The sequence below is a fragment of the Pseudorca crassidens genome, chromosome 6 (genome assembly GCF_039906515.1).
Source record: "Pseudorca crassidens isolate mPseCra1 chromosome 6, mPseCra1.hap1, whole genome shotgun sequence".
Taxonomy (NCBI): Eukaryota; Metazoa; Chordata; class Mammalia; order Artiodactyla; family Delphinidae; genus Pseudorca; species Pseudorca crassidens.
Window position 1 is genome coordinate 67919892 of NC_090301.1, and position 20734 is coordinate 67940625.

Sequence of the window (20734 nt, forward strand, 5' to 3'; positions counted from 1 at the left end):
TGCTTATATTTCCTATTGCAACACTTTACAATTGGGAGGGAATTGAAGGATTAGGAAGATGAGTTATAAAACTATTTTCCCTTGTAATCCTGGGATTCTGCAGAGGAGCCTTGGGGCAGGCACTGTGGAGGGAGAAGGAGAGGGAGATGCTGAACAAGAGGCATATCTGTGTTCACTTTTGCCCCAACCCCAGCTCTTAATGCAACTAGAGCAGGTCCATTCTGGTTCCTTAACATATTTGAGTTAGGCTTAAGATTTCATTAGAACCAAAAAGAGGTTCACTGCTAAAAGAAAAAAACAACATTGAAAACCGTGAAGGCTGATCCTCTCATTTCACATGACAGGAAACTAAGGCTCAGAGAGGTAAAGTGACTCAACCAAAGTCATATAGCTGAAATCTACCCTTTGTTCTGACTAGTGTGATCTCTCCACTCTCTCTGAAAAATAAGAAGACATGTTGTCATATTAGCTCTTGACACAGGGCCTTATATGTACAGGTGTTTGGCAAATACTTGTTGATTGAACACTTGAATGAATGCTATTTTGCACTTCTCTGTTTCTGTTCATGTTGTTACCATAAGCACACCTTTTTTTTTTTTTAATCTCCCTTTCACATGTAAAAGCAATCCTTCAAGGCGTATCTCCTCCTACTTCTGCCTCAAAGTCTTTCCCTACACCCATGATTTGTAAAAGTAACTTATAAGGCTATATTTTAGCCTTTTCTTTAATACTGTCTTGTTCTCTAATTATTTTCTGGCTGTGTCTCCTCTTCTCCATAACAAGAAGGTACCTATGTACCTTGAAGTACAGATCCTTGCCACATATGCTGTTCTGTCTCCTCCAGCATAGTCAAAGCTTAATACATACTTGTTGGGTTGAATTGCTGGATTGTCCTGAAGCTATACCCTAGTTTTTATGCCCCTACTAATAGTAATTAAAACCCACTAGAATCAAATATCCCAAAATATGAAGTTTGAATTTTTACTCAGTATCAGAAATGCCCTTTTTCTTAAGGAATAGAACAAATGGAATTTTTATATCCACAAAATGCCTTTCCCATTAAATTAAACTCACATTCTTTTCATTTTGACCTCTGTCTCTTGTGTTTTGGGTTTTTTGTTTGGTTTTTTTTTTTTTTTTTTTTTTAGCAAAAGATTGCAACAGGAAAAGAAAGTAGATTAAATAATTTGTTGTCTGCCAGAATTTTTTTCCTGAGGTCTCTAAGTACTCACAGTCTTGGTCGCTTAGCAGACTAGCCCTTAAAAGCAAGGCCAAACTGTAGCTTTATGGGAAAAAAATTGGGAAATGTCCAATCCAGTGTAAGCCAACTCACAGTTGCCTTCCTTGTTCAAAGCCACATTGGCTGGATCAGCTGGAATTTTCTTTTGAAGAAAAGAGTGTTCCTGGATTGGTTTCAGGCCCTTTTCTTCACAGGAGTCATTCTAGCATTCTCCACAGAGTTCTTTATAAGCCAGTAAGAAAAGTGATTCTATCATTTTCCCTGTAAAAGTATTCAAATGTATGATGTGTCCCTTACAATTTTACTTTGATGACCTTCCCACTAAATGTCCATCTTCTTCCTTAGAACACTGCAGTGTATCCAGGAACATTCCATGACAAGCAGCTCAAGCATTTAGAATTCTTGGTATTATTTGCTTTAATATAGTATTCTTTTCATTCATTCACTGACATTCATGCACTAGTTTATTCGGTAATTAGTTATTGACCCCCTCAGAGAAGCAACAAAATACTTAAGAAAATGGACTTGCATGTGAGCTCTTGAACTTAATTGATATTTGAGCATAGGCACATTGCTCACCTTCTCCAGATCTCAATTTTATAATCTGTAAAGTGATCATAATAACAGCACTATTGCATCAGGTGATCGTGAGGAATACATAATTCCTATGAGTACCTTAGCATAGTGCCTGGCACCAGGTATGTATTCAAATATTGTGTTATTCTTATGGCACATAAAAGTTCTCTACTAGGCAGCCTGCTAAGGATACCAGAACCAATAAGGCATGTTTCTTGCTGCTAGGGAGCTCAAAATCTAGTGGGGGAGACATCTAGGTAGGTATAGTTTTACTATATAAAATAACAAGTACCATAATTGAGGTATATGCAATGGACTGTGGGAGCCAAAAGAGGGTACCTCTTAATCTGGGGAGGGGGTAGTTGGAGAAAGCACAGAGAGGTGACGGTTTAATCTGAATCTGAAGAACACGTAGGCAGTTGCTAAGTGACAAGGTGTAAGGTGAAATGAGGATGCGTAGCACGGAAGCCCGTGCAAAGGCATGGAAGCATGAGAGCAAATGACGTAACCTCGGAAGAGCAAGTCTGTTCCATGCTTGCGGTGTGCGGGACGATGGGAGATGAGATTGGGCTTGTGGTGGTGTCAGCCTGTTCCCTTGACTATTCTTCCAGACTTGTTACCTGTTGCTAAGGAGAACTGAAACCACCCCGGGATGGGAGTCCAGAGGTAGTTGGCTGCAGTGAGGAAGTGAGGCCTTGTACTTGGTGTGTGGTGCCATTACCACAACTACAAGATGTAGATTAGCAAAAACCTCAAAAGAGGGTGGAGAGACTGGGCAGAGGGACAAAAGGAGTCAGACAGCATGTGGAAGGAGACTCTTGTACCTTGATTTTGGACACGTACTACACATTTCAATAGGTACACTCACTACTGCCTTATTTTTATGCCTATAGAGTCCATACTTGGTCTCAAAAGTCAGACCATTTTAGAAGAGTGCTCTTGGCACTTTAGGAACTAATTCCCTTTGGGGAAACTTGCTTTCAATGAAACAAAGAGGCCATGTAGTATAGTGGAATCATTCTACACTTTAGACTTAGGATACCTAGGACCTGGAATTGATTCTTCTGCTGACAAACGTTCCTAAGTACTGGGCCTCAGATTTCTCTTGTGTCAAATGAATGGCATATACCAGACAATGTAGAAGTTGATTTCAGTTCTTAAGCTCTGTCATTCAAAGTTTCTAAAATATAAGTTGTTTTTAAAAAATGGCACGTTGGAACTTTTAGTGAATGTAGAAACTGAGACAGATAATACAGGACAAATACTATCTTTTTGATAAGGACAAGTTCTGAGAAACTGAAGCAAAGAGGCATTTTAAGAAGGGTGGGGAAATAGCCTTAAATTATGTGCAGTAAAAGCAAGGAACCAAGGAAAATTGAGCCTTTAAACCACCTTGCTTCTCATATACACACACCCAGTAAGTAACAAGGAAATGTTGGTTTAAAAAGATAAAACAAAACTATTATAAGAGGGTAGAAAGTTAGACTATTATCAGGAAGGGAGTAGGTTAGACTAAAGCTGGTATATTTTAAAAAGTGGGATCCACAAGTGAGCTCAAACAGTATACATTCTAAGATGCTTTTATAGCTCCCAGTCTTTATCCAAGAGCCAGTAACCCATTTTGTAAATTATACGGAGATCACAGGGTAGGTGACACTGTATGTAAGAATTCGAAAGCCATTCCTCCCTCCTTCCATTAAAATATATTCTCTTTGTCATGTATATGCCGTGAGATACTGTGCTTGTAAATATACAAAGTTTTATGAAAGCTCAGTGTTTAACTTCAATGTATAAGAATATACTAACAGTTATTGAATTGTTATTTGCAGTGGTATAGAATAACACAGATCACTAAGTAACCTAGACTAGTTTTTGAAGAACAAGTTATTCCAGACAAATTCAATTTCCTTTCATGGTAAAAATGACAGGCCATGTATTATATGTAGGGGTAGATGGTGAGTTGGGATAAAATAGTGTGGTATCTTCAATCTCAGATGATGTCATCAATGAACTGGACATAAAATTTTTTATTGTTGGGTTGATTTTTACCCACTAGGGAGTAGCCAGCATCCTTGTGTAGTTAGCCATGATTTACTTACATTTAGGAAAGTATACCAAGGACATCTTCCATGGTCCATGGTGACTGGGGTTATTCGTAAAGATCTCTGTCAAGGTATGCTCACCAGGCTTTTGGGTGAAGTACTCTCTCTTTGATCTTGAAATTATTTTTAGACTTATTTGCTCAGCTATTGGCACTCAGTCATAAATTTGCCCCACCACAGTGATTCTAATTAATCATCAGTTAACAAGAAAGTGTGAAAAGCTCTCACAGCCTAGAGGAGCTTAAAAAGACATGAAAACTAAAAGCAATACGGTATTCTGAATGTGATTCTGGGACAGAAAAGGAACATTGGGTAAAAACTAAAGAAACCAGAATAAAATATGTACTTTAGCTGATTATATTGTATCAATATTGGTTCACTGGTTGTGACAAGTCTACCATACTAAACTAATGTAAGATACTAACAATATAAGAAACTAGGTGTGGGGTATACAGGAACTCTGTACTATGTTTGCAACTTTTCTCTAAATCTAAAATATTCTAAAAAAGTCAGCCGATTCTCCCTCCCTCTGAAACCTTATTCAGTACATGTTGCACCTTATTTTGGCTTCACATATCTAGAAAAATGAGAAGTACAGAAAAGAACAGGAAAAGTAAAAGAAGGTGAGGGAAGATAAAATGTCTAAGTGAGTTAAACTTACCTGGCATAACAAAGAGAACAGCGTGTGGGGATTCTGAAAATTGTTTCCAATTTTATGAAAGGTATTCACAAATATGTCACTGAAAAGAAGACAAAAGGAAACAGACTTGAATTATAGACAGAATTTAATTTAGAAAAATAATTTTTTAAAACAAAAGGTTGATTTAATATCAAAATAGCTTGACAAAAGTAAAAGCAAATGTGGGAAACTTTTTTAAAAGAAAAGGATTATCTCCACTGTTCTATACAGTAGCCACTGGTCACATGTGGCTATTTAAATACAACTAGTAAAATAAAATAAACATTCAGTTCCTCATTTGCTCTAGCCATATTTCACGTGCTCAGAAGACATATGTTGCTAGTGGTTACCATATTGGACACTTCCATTTACACATACAGTATGATTTAAGGGAGGCAGGAATGGAGAGGGAAGTGAGAAAATCAGGATTCCAGTTTGGTGCTTAATAGCTGCATTCATCCATTCATTGCATACAATATCAAGTACCTCCTATGTTCTGGACAATAATAATGAGAATGTTATTAATAATATATTAATATATAAAACATTAGCTATGTAAGGAGGTACTATTTGATCATAGTACATGTATTACTTCATTTAATTATCCAGCAGTTTATAAGATAGATACTATCATTATCCCTACTTTAACAGGTGAAGAAACTGAGACTCAGATATGGTAAAACAACTTTTTTGATGGTTACCCACCAAGTAATTGCTAGCACTAGGCACTTGTGCTGCAAGCCAGGTCCGTCTGACTCCAGACTCCAAGTTCTTACTTGCCGTGCTATATTGTCACTACACTATACCATGCAGGGCCATGAAGATACAATGAAGAACAATGAACACCATCCCTGCCTCAGACAGCATGTAGTTTTAACCTATCTGAGCTTCAGTTTCCTCTTTGCAGGCTGGGATAAGTTAATGGCACAGTGTGGCTTCGTTACTAGACCTTTTATAAATCCCAGGCAATTAAATGCAGGCTTTAATGAAACTAGTACATGTAATTGTCAGTGTAATTTTTGAACATCTCCTCTCCTTGGGAAAGGCATAGTAATCTTGGAGAGTTCACTGAACTTGAGCTCATGCACTGGAATCTTTGGGAAAGGCATCATCTAGGATAAGATGAAGACAAAAAAATGAACTATGTTTATATTCTTGGCTTAAAAATTCCCCTTGTCCAGAGGAGAATCAGCTGTCAGATTCAACTTAGTACAGGAAACGGTAGAAATGAAGTCTGTTTCTATAGCTCTCTCCCCTTGGGGACCCAGTGTCTCACAACAAGTACGTTTCTATTTGAAGAAATCCTTAAGTGAATCCCATATCCCAAGGTAGATGTTTATTTATACTTTCCAGATCCAGTTCCACGGCTCCACATTTAGGGCAAGTTAATTCGAACACTGCCTACCTACATCTCTTCTAAATAAGGGACTTCATTTTATTTTGAATAATCTTTCCTCATTATGAGCTTAGTTCCTGCCCTCCCACACATATTTATATTTTCTAAGCAGAAATTCTAAGCAGTTATGTGTTGGCATTAAAAATATATCAATACTGTAAAGTGTAACTTTGTGGTCCCCTATGGTACTTCATTATATATTTTTCCTATTTGGAAAGATACAGGAATCACAGTTTATAGAAATTAAGGTAGAATAAATCTCATATCCAAGGAAATGTGCCAAGTGAGAGAGGGTAAAACAGCTTATAAAACAAGTTACAGTTTCCTCAAAATATGTGGTTGATGCAAATAAGATACTGAACTGAGGGGTCTGTACCCAAGAGACAAGCTGTATAATTATTTGACTCTGAGTAACAGAAGAGTTTAAACTTAACTGTACACATCATCATTGCTCTTTGTCGTTGTTACTGTTTTTGTTGTTTCGTTATGCTGGCAGAAGCATGGAAGCCAAACAATGACTACAGCACTTTGTTTTTCACATAGAGGATTTCTGCTTGGATTCCCATGAGGTCATATATGGATGCTTCTTCAGTAAATCAATCCAAATATTTGTGAAGCACCTACTGTGTGTAAGACACTTACTAACTCCCTCTAGGAGCTTACCGTCTAATTAGAGGAGACATAGGATATACACTTCAAAATGTAACTAAGGCATTCAAGCCTTTCTTACAGACCTAGTAGGGGGCACTTCATCCTATAAATGTGTGTCCCAAGCTCCTCCTTTAGTATCTTAGCTTTCTCTTTTTCATAGATACGAAAAATTTCCATAATAAATCTTGGTAAGCAGATTAAGAATTCTCCTCTTTAACAAAACTAATCATGTAGAATTTTTTTTAAATGTTACGTTAGAACCATTGAAATAACTTCAGTTATTTCACTGTTAAATATTTTCTTAATTCTACATTATGACTGAAGAGTGAAGGGAAAAAAAGGAGAAAGGGAGATAGCTCTTACCTGGGAACAAACCCAATAGATTGTTAAGGAACTTCAAAGTAAAACAATTATCAATTTAATTAACAATTAAACACAGATGATTTGGAATCTCTTTGTTAGCTATTTATGACAGATGTGTAATACTTTGACATTAATTTAGATACTGGCATTTCTAGAGTCCTGCCATATTGTCAGGATATTTCTGTCTCAGTAATATATTGATTATATTATTGTAATGAGTTGACCAATGACTCACACAGTTATAAAGAAATTATACTAAATTTATCTGAGAGAAGTAATGATGAAAACTTTGGAACTATTATATGCATGTTTGACATCGTCATATTAACACTCACCTATTGTGTGACTTGACATCAGCCTATGCTTTTTAATGTGAATCAGAAGCTGTGAGTAATTCTTTGATGTTATTATAGTACTTACCACATTGATTGGTGCTTAAAATACAGTAAAAATCCTCTCCAGTTATTAAAAAAAACTACAGGAAAAATTAGATACATGAAATTTTGATTTTGGTTGTTGTCCTGAAAATGTTCATGGGTGCTCAGTTTTTAAAACTTCATCAGTTACCTTTCAGTTGCGGATACATTGACCCTGATACGTAGACAGGTGAGAGGTAACTGTGTATATGGCTGTAAATTACCAATCTGTTCTTAAATCAAGAGGCAAACAGTAGGGCAGTTTGTCAGGAGGTAGTTCAGACTGCACATACTGCCGACACTAAATGCTTGTTTGGGATGTATTTTCATGGTCATAAGTTCCTTTTTGGCACGTTTTGTTCGTTATTGTTTGTAGCATATAACACATCTGATAGCACTACCCTGTATCTTACATGACACCTCCAACATGCATGATCCCTTTAACCACTTTAAATGGTTAGTATGCTATGGAGGTTGATTCCCTTTTGTCTGCCTTTTTTTTTTTTCCAGTCTCCTATTCATAACCCCCCCACCTGTGCTACACATGGAATATTTGCCAGTTGCTAAGGTGTGGAAAAATGGATGATGGCAGTTAACATGCCACGCCTTCACTCACAGAGAAGGGGCACATTGCATCTCCAGGCAATCACAAGCTGGTACAATATCTTGTGAAATACTGTTTGCCAAGTCATGCCAGCTGGGTAGATAATGTGAGTCATCATGTGATCTAGCAGTTCCTATTCCAGTCTGATCTTGATGTTACAGTTGGTTAAGTATTACTGATGAACCAATCATGTTCCTAAAATAAACCAATAGCATCCCTTCTCCAAAAAATAAACTGTACTACGGATTACAGTCTTGTCATAAAGGCCAAAAGGCTTTTCTCTTTTCCAAATTCGTTTTACTGTACTGTGCATATATATCAGGTGTTTAGTGTATTTTGAGGAAGATATCAGTTACTGAAAATGCTTCATTCATAAAAGATAAGCATTCATGGTGGCATTGTTATTCTGTATATCTACCACGAACTTGAATTAGGTAGTTATTTTGTACAATTAAGGAACTTGTTTTTATGGGGTTTTTTTGTGTGTTTGCTTCTAAACAATCAAGACCTATTTTCAAAAGCCACCTTACTCTTATTCTAACCTAAAGTTGCCAGCCGACGTTATGTGCTATAGTATTAACACTGCATCATTTTAATATTTGACATAATGCTTTGTGGCAGCTAAAATTTAAAAGGGATCACATTTATTTTAAGATCATTATAAAATTATTGTAGTGCACCCAAGCAGATCGCTCTAGTTTTGCTAAACCCAGGCTTTTCTGTCCATCAGAATTACCTTTTTGCACCTTTTTTTCTATCTAATGAAAGAACATAAGTCTTGTGGTCATAATTACTTAGATATTCCATTAATGTACTGTTTGAACTGTTTGAACATCCTTTGCTCCCTATAAGAGTAGGTATCAATACTTCCTTCAACAAACACTAGAAGGTTATGAGTGGGAATTCAAGTTTTCTTTTTTTTTTTTTTGCGGTACCCGGGCCTCCCCCGTTGAGGAGCACAGGCTCCGGACGCGCAGGCTCAGCGGCCATGGCTCACGGGCCCAGCCGCTCTGCGGCATGTGGGATCTTCCCAGACCAGGGCACGAACCCGCGTCCCCTGCATCGGCAGGCGGACTCTCAAACACTGCGCCACCAGGGAAGCCCTTTAAGTTTTCTTTTATTAAGTCATACATGTCTGTGTTGTAAGGATAACCATTTTTAATCATAGAAGTCCTCAGCAATTAGAAGGGAACATTTTTGTCACTAGGGAGGTAAAGGCTAACACCTTGATGTACATTAGTTTTGTTTCTTTGAGAGTCTGCTCAGCAGATTATAACTTGTGAAATCTTTGTCATCTCTTTGGAAGAAAGCCTCAAGAATAACTTGAAATGTAGAATCCATACAAGGAAGTAGTCTTATTCAGCCTTGCTATGACCGACAGTTTGATTGTAGAACGTGCAACTTCATTGTATCTTCAATCTACAAATTTTAAAATGCATTTTCTTTTTCAACCCATAAATATACTATAACAATTAGAGATTCATTCACACAATAATTGCCCTTATCTCTTAGTTTCTAAAATCAGAAGTGAATGTTTAGTTCTTATTAGGTGTATGGATTTATAAGAGAATGTATCCCAAAATGTGAGAAAAATGACAATCATATTTCAAGTGTTTTTTGACCAACTGTTTTTTCAGTTTAGAAATGTAGATAACTAAAAGGAGTGGTTAAATTGATTAGTACAACAGATGCCTTTCCTTTCCTTTAAGTATGTGATAGGAGGTTTGTTAACTATGCTGCTAGGGAATTCTTCCTGAAGTCAATCCTAAATCTCATCTAAGTTTTACCCCATTTTAAGCCTTGCTTTAACTAGAAATAGAAAAAAAATGTTTTTTCTAATCACTGTGTAATATTGTTTTATGGTTTCTTATGAAGAGCTGGGATTCTACTCGAATAAGGTTTCATTCCTATCTCTACTCTTAGAGTGTTCATCTAGCTAACCAGTGTCCTTGGGTATTGCTAATTAAACATTTACCTTACTTGACCTTTCAGCAAAGTTCAACAAAGTTGACCACTGCCTCCTTTTTCATATACTTTCTTCTTACGGTTGACCATGATCTCCTGGTTTTCTTCTTAGCTTAGTAGTATAGCCTTCTCATTATCCTTTACTGATTCTTCTTCTTTTTGAACTCTACATGTTAGAGTGTCTCCCAGGGCTTGGCCCTTTTTAACCTACACACTCTCTGTACATGATTTCATCCAGCCTCATGCTGTCTTTAAATACCATCTTCAGGGGAGCTAATGGCTCCCAAGTATTTTTCTCCGGTCACGATGCCCTTGAAAGCACCAGATTTCTGAATCTAACTGCCTACTGGACATCTCCACTTAGATGTCCTGTAGGCATCTACTAACTGAAGAAGACAAATGGATAACTTTTGTCTCCCCAAATGTGCACCTCTCCCAGGCTTCGTATCAGAGTATATAGCACTGTTTACTTGGTTGCTAAAACTAAAACCCTCTGAGCTATCCTTGATTACACTCTTTCCCTCAGTTTGAGCTGCTGCTAATCATCAGGACAATAGCTGTTCTCTTGGCAAAGCATATGAGGCAGTTCTTGTCATTTGGGGTTAGAAGAAGCCTTTCCCGACCATGAGAACCAATGTAGATACTTGGTCATTTTCCATTGTATCGTATCAGTTTAATTCTCTGAATACCTCTTACCTCTATCAGATGTTTTTCTTTTTTGTTAATTTAACTTGCTTATTTTCTTTGTTATTTGTGGAGGTTTTGTTGTTGTTGTTTCTTTCTCTGAACTCTGTGAGACAGTTAGTAAAATAGTCGTTGAGTAAATGAATGTTTGCTTGTTTGTTCATTCATTCATAGTCATAAACACATACTGAGCACCGTTCATGTTCCAGGCACTGTGCTAAGGATATAGAGTTGATTAAAATGCAGTTCTTGCCTTCAAGGGTTTCACAATTTAATGGGGCAGAGAGCCATACAAATAAACAATTACAGTACAGTGTGAAGAATGCAACAGCAGAAGCCTGCCCAAAGTACAGAAGCAGCTTAGAACAAGATGTGGTTAACCCTAAAGGAGGATATGGAGTTGGAGGGATCCCAGTGGAAGGAGGATTTATGTGAGTTTTAAAACATGAATGGGACTTTTAAGTAAACAATAGGAAAAGAATAGGGATTTCCACTGAGATGCTAGCATATGCCAAGGCACAGTGGTATGCAGTAACTGGGAAATATGTGCCAGCGTCTGTTCTTGCTAAAACATGGAATGTAATCGGAGAATGAAGGGAGTCGAGCTGGAAAGGCAGCCGTAGGCAGAAAGGGCCTGGTTTTTCCTACTAAGAAGCTTAGACTTCATCCTGTGGGTAAACTAATGAATTTCGACCATTTTTAAGCAGGTAATAAATATGTTTACATTTTAATTTTAGAAAGATATATATTTTTTAAGCAATGGTATGGGGGAGGGATTTAGAGGCAAGGAGACTAGTTAGGAGGGCAGATAAGAGATAAAGGCCTGAATGATGCAAACATGTTAGGGATGAAGCAAAGAATACAGAAATGGAGAAAGAAGTCAGAGGTGAAGGCAGAGTGGTTCAGAGTGGGACTGAAGGAGAAGGGATGAAGTCAGGGTTTCTATCTCTGGATACTAGGCCTCTGGGGTGACACTAACCAAAAAGAGGGTACAGAAAGGAAAACAGGTTCATATGAGAATACTATTTTTTTGATAAATACAGTATATATTGAGTGATTTATATATTATATAGAGAGAGAGACAGAGAGAGTGTGTGTGTCACTGTGCTTGGTACTCTTTTTTTTTTTTTTTTTTTAAGGAATTTAGATTTAGACTTCCCAAGTTGGAGAATTTACAGAAAACCCTCTGCTGTGTAAAAAATGATCAGAATTTTTTTTCAAACCCCAAAGTCTAGTCCTAATTTTGCCAGTAGCTAACTGTGTGATTGTGGCATTTCTCTGTCCTTTTTTATTTGTGTTGGAATAAGCATTGGAACCTAGAACTCCTAACTTCTAGTACACCATCTTGACCTACCTCTCAACATAACGATTCACATTATCCCCAATTCTGACTCTCCTGTGGTCCTGAAAACCCATATAACTTTGGGCAGTTGGAGGAGACAGCTCCTCCTTTGCTGACTTGTCTCTTCAATGCATAACTCTGTTGGGCATAGGGTTATGCTGAGGAAGGGGGAAGAGAGAAAACCAGTGCCCTCTATCTCTGGTCCTTTGGAGGATTCAGCACAAGTTAATGTAGCGCTTGGTGACTTGGGATTTGCTTGAGAGAGACTCTGCCCTTTACTCCTTCCTGTGTTCACATTCTTTCTACTACACTCAAGTTTCAAAACCAGACCCAGATGTAGTAATGTGTGATTGTAAAGGAAGAGGGTCAACTTCAGTTCTGACATATATTTGCACATCCTGGGGTTTTAAACAAATAATATGAGTGTTCATTGCTGATTCATGTTTTCCTTTTGGTCCCTAGATCCTTTTCTCCTGCAGTCACGTGGCATGCACCATGGTGGCTCTCATCATATAATGCATTCTGGGTTCTCCTAAATCCTAAAGCACTTTGTAAAAATAAAACCATAGGTCTCATTTTTCTGATGAAGAGAGCAAGGCATACAGAGGTTTTACAAAGTGATACAACAAATAAAGGGGGAAAAAGAATCCAGGATCATTTTTTTTTACTCTCCATTAAATGATACTCTCTCATGCTTTTCTGTTGTCAAAAGCCCTCTCTACATTCTGTATTGTTAGGTCATCATCTCCTATAGTTTGCACAATATGGTGTATTATGGATTGCTCACAAAGCAGCAGATATGAATTCTTTATAATGGATTTATTCTTTTCAATTTTTTGTCATCTTTGGGCTTAATAGAAATAGTTCAGCATGTTATATTGTGTGATCTTTTCCTAAATAGATAAAAGATTTCTGTGTTTTGAAGGAAACATTTATATTGGTTAATTTGCTGCATTGCCTGCAGGAATGTTAGTCTGTAGGTGGAAAACAACTGTTTCCTGACAAGATTTTCTTTAACTCTGCTAGAAACTCTTATTTTCACAGTAAAATAAAGAGAAGGAATCCATAAACAATTAAAGAACGATATCTTGAGGAATGTTTACGACCCCGAAGACAGAACATCTAAGAATGTGTCACAAAGATGTCTTTTCTTACATGAAGAAAGGCTTTTTCTTAATTCCCTTCCCAGCTTGTAAACCATGACACCACGGATGGAGTGAGCACGCAAACATGAACTAGACATTTTCTCCCTGGATAGAAAGTTCCCTGCCTGCTCTTTGGAAAGCAACTAGTCTAACTGTAATAGAAAAAGAGTGTGTGCTTTCCTTAAAGAAATTAAACGCCACTGTGCACAATGTGCAAAAGACTGTGAAATTGAAAGTGTGTCCCAGGAGTGGATAAAAAAATAATAATACGTGGCAACTCAAAAACAGACCACTGGCAAATAATCAATTATCTTCTGAATTACTATACAAAACTACAGTTCATTTTGCTGGCCCACTGGGGAAACAGCTCCTACACAGGAGGCAGTCAGTTTAGACTGAGGAGTTATTTTCAATTTTACTTCCAGGGTACCTTCCTGTAAACATCCACTGTCCGGCATACTGGTGTGACGCAATGTTAAAGCTCACATGATTGGTTTGCAGAACTAACCATGAAATAGCAAACTCATTCAAAAAGAAATCTGTTGCCTGTTTCATCTTTGTGGTTTTAGTGTTGACTCACATAGCTTAATTTTTAAACCTGGGGTAACAGTTAAACTTCCCTAAAGATTAAAGGTGTGTTAAGTAGAATTTTGCTGGGGTAGCACTATTTAGTGAACTCGAGTTGAATCTGTTTGGTCTACAGATAGATTTAGAGCTGTTTAAGCATAGGAAACAGGAAAAGGAATGATGTTTTACTACTGGCTACTCATATAGATAAAAATGGGTAGAAATTTAGACTGTTTTAGAAGGACAGCTATGATGAATAAATAGGGGGGAAAGTGCTAATGGCTGGCTGGCTGGGGTTTTGTGTCAGTGAAAATTTAAGTGAACCATAAAATGTACATATTGGAGTTTAATAAATGATACACATTTCTGATAACTTTCCAGAAATGTAGGCCCATAGAAATGTAGAAAATTATCCAGCATCTCTCTAACTGAAGAAGAGTATCATAGATGAAGCAGCTTTGGAAACCAGCTGAAAGGAAAAATACAGGAAGGAACTATTGCAACAGAGAAATCTTCACTTCTCATTCCTTTCTTAAATGGGGAGGAAAATTTACTCAAAATCTTACCAGAGTTTAAGTCCCCCTAATACAGAGTACAAGGGATCCATTCCTTTAGTTATAAGACCCGCTCCTCTCCCCCAGGTAATCAGTCCTGATTACACCCAGCCTGTCCCCTACTATACACAGACCCACATGCACATGCGTATAATTACACCCATTTACGGATGAGGACATAGATGCTAATTGCCCACAGACAACTAATAAATGGCAGTACTGGGGTTTATCAAATCATGTTTAGTCATTAAAGTGTCTTTGTTTCAACTCCTAAGTCACTTTGTCTATAGGCCAAAGAGTAAACTCTTTTTTTTTTTCTGACATTTAAAATTCAGAATAGTTCTTCAACAGCTTGCTAACTTACTCTGTCATAACATACTTAGTCTTCATCTGTTCTCCAGCCATTCTTAAAATTTTTTTTTCTTATGCAGTCAATATATACTCATGGTTTAAAAAGAAGAAGAAATTCAAACAGTATCAATACAAAGGAGTATACAGTAAAAATAAGTCTAATTCTTCCCTGCGCTGGGGTATCCCACCTCAGGGGTACCCATCTTCCCAGTATTGTCCCAAATCAAAGATTCTTTGTATATGCAAATGTTTACGTATATATCCTCCCCCGCTTTTCCGGTTTACATAGATGGTAACACACCGTACACGGTTTTGCTTGTTGCTCTTTCTTGCTTCAGCTATTAGCAAAACCTCAGTCAGGTCTGATTAGTCCACCGACGGTGAAATTACTTGCTGTGTTGTAATATAAGAGGCCGTATGAAATGAAGTCTTTGACTTGGCTCTCTCTTAACTTGTAAAGAAGAGAATATTCTCTCTTTGTATCTTGCAGGCATTATTAATTGATATGTTGTCAGCACTTCCATAAATATTTCTATGCTGTAGCGATTTTTCTCATTGAAATGCACGCTGTGACAATTCAGCATATTTCTCCACCTATTGGATCAGATACCATCAGTGAGAAGAGAGTGAAGCAACTCTTTTTTTTTTTTTTTTGATCTTGGGGTCTTCTTATTTATTTATTTATTTATTTTTGGCTGTGTTGGGTCTTCGTTTCTGTGCGAGGGCTTTCTCTAGTTGTGGCGAGCGGGGGCCACTCTTCATCGCGGCGCGTGGGCCTCTCACTATCATGGCCTCTCTTGTTGCCGAGCACAGGCTCCAGACGCGCAGGCTCAGCAGTTGTGGCTCCCGGGCCTAGTTGCTCCGTGGCATGTGGGATCCTCCCAGACCAGAGCTCGAACCTGTGTCCCCTGCATTAGAAGGCAGACTCTCAACCACTGTGCCACCAGGGAAGCCCGAAGCAACTCTTACTAGGTGCAATTCTTTCACGCCTAAATTACATTATGCTGCATTGAATACTATTATGAAAGTTTGGAATAGTATAGCACTACACAACCATTTAGGCTATCCAGAGGCCTTGAGAAAACTGACAAATCTCGAAAGAGGGAGTTGACTCTTTTTATACAATAAGATCAAAACCATGACAAGTTATTTTCCCCTTAATCCTTTTTTAAAAATGTATTACAATATTCAGCCTCCTTTACTGGTAATTTTCTTGCTCATTAGTACATCAGCAGTTGCATTTATGAGTTCTGAAGCTTATTTTTTATATTGGCATTTAGATAACATGACTAAAATTGGGTTTTATTACTGTGCACAGTCGTTAGACATACCAGGTGTTTCAGTGACAATCTCTGCTAATTTAGGAAAAGGAAAAAAAAAAGATTCATCTGAGTTTTGTCCCCCAACAAATAATAACAATCTAATTACCATTGTAAGGCTTATAAAAGAGCCTATTCTTTTCACTTTCTCAGAAGCCAGTTGATTTCTCCCCCTTCATAAAGTGACCAAAATATTTCAGGCCAATTGAGATGATGCTCTGGGATTAACTCAAGAAATGGATTTTCATTAGATTAGATTTAGAATTTCATTCAGTATCTGGGGATAGTCTAGGTACATTCCTGCACTCCTTGAGGGCTGTATCTGCCCAGGAGTTTCTGGATCACATCTTCCAATTCAGAAGAATATGTAGTTCGATTTTGCACATGGAAATGCATTTGGTAATGCATTTAAAGAATGCTTTGGGTATTACTGAGAACAGAATTTCCTAGGAATGTAGGTTGGCAATTGGGGTTAGTACACTATTTCATCTCAAATTATTGAACAAGTAATAGCTATGATAATAGAGCAGTGTACATTCCAAATTTCTTCTGGGGGCATTTCCCCAAAATATTTTTTCTTGCTTTGTTCCATTTTGATTTTCATCTTGTTTCTCATTTTGTTTCCAAAAAGTAATTCGGGTGTTTAAACAAATCTGTTGAACTTATCATTCCTTCTTTAGATTTTTTTTTTTTAACATAATTACTGTAGAATTTCTGGGTATTTATCAGGCAAAGAATACATTTATGGTCCCCTTAGAGGGTTGGGTAGAGGGAAACATTCATTTGTGCATACAGGTGATGTGGTTGCTTTTATTCTTTTCTGGCTATGAAACCATGCATTGGGTACAGGGAGTGGTTGGATGAAGTTCAAGAACACTCACAGCATAATGTAATTTAGGCATGAAAGAATTGACGCACCTAGTAAGAGTTGCTTCACTCTCTTCTCACTGATGGCATACAAGAATAGGTGAGAGAAGGAGGCGATGCTTCCCAAGAAGGGCTGCTTGTATGTGCTCACTCTTCAGTGTGCCCACTGCAGATCCTGGACTGCCACAGCCGGGGTCCTAACCCTCAGTCCCCTTCTACACAGGCCAACATCCCACAAATGCTGCTGTGAGATGCCTAGGGGGTTCCTCTACTTTTTAAGGAACCACTTAGCTACCACAAGCATGGGCTCCCTAAGACTATCCAGTAATATCTCTTCCCCCAAGTACAAATTATTCCTCCCAAGAAAGAAAATATCAGGATTTTTTATTAAAACAGCAACAAAAAGGTCTGAAAATGACTGTTCTCTAGTCCTTTTCTCCTCTTTCCCTTTAGTAGCTCCTGCAGTTTGTTTTCTCTCAGGGACTCCCTGGAATAGGCAGATACTGTTGTTATTCCCAGCTTGTAAGTTTATATTAAACCTGGGAAAGTAAGCTCTAACTACAGTTTTCACTTCATTCATTCTTCAGCTACCAAACACAAAATTAACATATATATCTAAAAGTTTCAGAATCTCAAATTGAATACATTGTGCACTGTACCTTCTATTACATATTTCTGAGGTCTTTTCATAGAAGTATGAATAATTCTATTTTTTACACTATTTGGCAGGACATACTAAAAATATGTAATAAGGGATTCTACCTCCCTCTTACTACCAGAGTCTGGCAAAGCGAAAGAACTTGTTGCTGGTTACATATAGGCTTCTCTTTTTTTTTTTTTTTTTTTTTTTGCCGTACGCGGGCCTCTCACTGTTGTGGCCTCTCCCGTTGCGGAGCACAGGCTCCGGACGCGCAGGCTCAGCGGCCATGGCTCACGGGCCCAGCCGCTCCACGGCATGTGGGATCTTCCCGGACCAGGGCACGAACCCGTGTCCCCTGCATCGGCAGGCGGACTCTCAACCACTGCGCCACCAGGGAAGCCGTAGGCTTCTCTTAATTACGCTAGTCTTCTCATTTGTATTAAGTGACTACTCTAGAATTCCTCTTGAATTTTCAGCTTCACTCAGGCAACTTTGGGCGAACCCCAGACTAACACACATGCACACACACACATGTGCAGACGTACACTCATCTGTCTGATATCCGGATCTTTGACATATGCCAACATTCTGCAAGGATATACCTCTTAAGGCACATTTTATGCACTTTATGCCCAAATGTTGCATTGGAATTTATCGATGTTTATGTCTCTGGCTTAGTCATGTACCGTTACAGAACCTATTTTATCATCCCTGCTGATTAAATTTATTGAGAGTGCGGAGGCTTCCTAAAGCAGAGTTCTATGGTGGCTTCAAATTAAGCTGAATAAAAATCAGTGAGGATTAGGGGAAGGTGCACTTGACATCAAAATAGCATTAGATTTAATGTCCTTATTGGAAATATTATTTCTCTTTTGGAACTTTTCCTCCCTTTATCATCATAAGGAATGAGATACGCCTTGGCACTATTTGTGATTTTTTTTTTTTTTTTCCTCCTGGAGTGGAGTCTGGTAGAGCCAGATTCTTTGGATGGACAAAAGAAAAGTACAGGTTTCTTACTGTTTGCTTTCATTCAGTTGGACTTTTAAAGATGACCTTCTTTCTGTTTTCCATTTACAGTGTATACCTGCTTATCCATATACCTTCAGAGCAATAAAAGAGTGGATATTGAAAAGTATCTGTAGTAGCCAACAGCTGGAATCATGCCGGGCAACTTTACAATTTAAATTCTTCCTAAAGGTAGATGAGATAGATGAGGCCAACTTTCCTTTTGACTCAGCAGGCAAGTTTTACTATGATAAGAGTATTGCTATTTTAAAAAGCAGCTCTTGAACAATCTAACTCCAGAAAGCATTCCCATCCTGTGAAATAGTACAGAGGCGCCTGCTTCCTTATTGATGAAACAGTGGAAAATAATGCCTGTTAGAAGCAATTTTAATCATTTGATAGTTCAGCTTCTGACTCCTCAGTAGATTTCTAACCCAACCGCTCATGCCAAATCCAGTGTCCCAGTTTTTCTGATTTAGCAGGTGGAGGCAATCTAATCTTCTCAGGTTTAGCACATAACAGAAATTTGACTTGATGAGCCCCTAGGAGTGGGGCCTGACTTGGTTGGCTACAACTAGGGGCTGGATTAGCTGTAATAAGCACAAGTTTATTTAGCCTTTCAAGTTTTATGCTTTTATACGATACCTTCCTTTTTTTCTTACTGCTTCGTTATAACCATATAAATTTCATTTCTAATAAGTTCTGATTTGGGGTAACACGTCACCGTGCTTGTCTTAAAGCTTCTGGATATTTAGAACTGTTGATATCCAATAAACAGTATAAGGTGATCATTCATCGGCATCAACAAAAAATTCGTTCAGCTCCCAAATTATCTCTGGATATCTCTAGGGAAGAGTCAGCAACCAGGGGGTAATATTCATTCATTAATTAATAACCTTACAGATTTATTTATTTTTTACAGAAATAATCTTGGGGAGATATGATATTTTGTTGTTAACATTTTTTATGTATCTGATTATTTGCAAAAGGAAAGCTACTTATTCCAAATCTGAGTCATTTGATTTAAAAGTGTTCTTAATCTAATTTGACATTGTTGAAAGTATTGTTATAAAAAGCTATTGAAGAAGCAATGAAAGCTTATCTAGCTCAGGTCATTTATTCTGTAAGTACCTCCAGAATCTTAGTAAGACCCAAAATGTCTCTGCTGTCTGGAGTGTTTAGAGACGGAGTTACCTTTGCAAATGTAGATCTCAGTGTGTGTGTGTGTGTTTGTGTGTGTGTGTGTGTGTATTGTAGTGTTTATTTCATTATAGGACACATTATAAACATTAGAGCTTAAACCACATTTTTCTCTCTGAGAAACCAAGCTATATGTGGGAGAAAGATAGCATCAGCCTCAAGAGTCTGGAATATATCCTGATTTTTCAATATAGCATATCAAAATGGATTCATCAATCATGAATTATAAAAAATGTGATTACCTTTTCAGTGAGGAGGATGTGATTGGGTGCAAAAGCTGCTGGTAGAATTTGATGATAGAAACTAGGAAACCAGGAACTAGGAACATCAAACTAGTATGATGTTTCCATGCTGTGTATATCGTATTTCCATTGTCAACTGAAAAACTATCATGGGCTGTAAAACTATTGCCATCTTTTTCTGTCACATTTCTTACCACATTATCTAATAATTAATTGTGGTCTTGTCTCCAGCACTGGACTATGAGGTCCTTAAAGTTATCTTACCTCTTTATCTCTGGAACCTGGCAAAGATTGGTACTTAATATATCTAAGGTTTGTTAAATAAATGTCAAGGAGCCATTTTGGCTACCAACTGTATCCAAGTCATGGCTTGTCAAGTGTTGGCTACTTCATCTTGAAAGAAGGTCATGGCCTGAGATACCATATTTCCTAGCTGAAAAGCAGTTCTTAGAGAAGAATAAAAATCTCTTGAGTATGTACTGTGTGCAAACATGTACCTTGTTTTAACAGAGGGTGTGTTTTAGCATAAAGTCTTACGATAGCAGATCTGATAATCTCACATTAGAAGCCCCTGGTTCAACTTCCTACCTCAGGCTGGAATGTCCTCTACAGTTTTTCAGTCTTCTGCTAGAACTCTCCTCCTATGTGAATTAATAAAATATCCCCACATCTTTCTTTTTTCTTCACATTTTTAAGTAAATGATTAACTGTGGGGGCCTGAGAAAAATAACTAGGCCTAGAGACTAGCATGTAATGTAGATTTGTTCTCTTGCCTTTCCCCTTCCTCTTAACAAAGCAATTCTAATCCATTTTATGCTGATGCACT

General features: G+C 37.7%; 1 protein-coding gene and 1 long non-coding RNA gene across 3 annotated transcripts in view; one reads left to right on the top strand and one right to left on the bottom strand.

Moving 5' to 3' along the window:
- FIGN (fidgetin, microtubule severing factor) overlaps positions 1–20734 on the top strand; it is a 122992-nt gene that overhangs the window by 54373 nt on the left and 47885 nt on the right. The gene's annotated exons all lie outside the window — the stretch shown is intronic.
- The window catches only part of LOC137226592 (uncharacterized), a 135828-nt gene that overhangs the window by 24820 nt on the left and 90274 nt on the right, over positions 1–20734 (bottom strand). Inside the window, exon 3 of the long non-coding RNA XR_010944416.1 lies at positions 4580–4658. This is a non-coding gene — a long non-coding RNA (uncharacterized lncRNA). The remainder of the gene's footprint in view (positions 1–4579; positions 4659–20734) is intronic.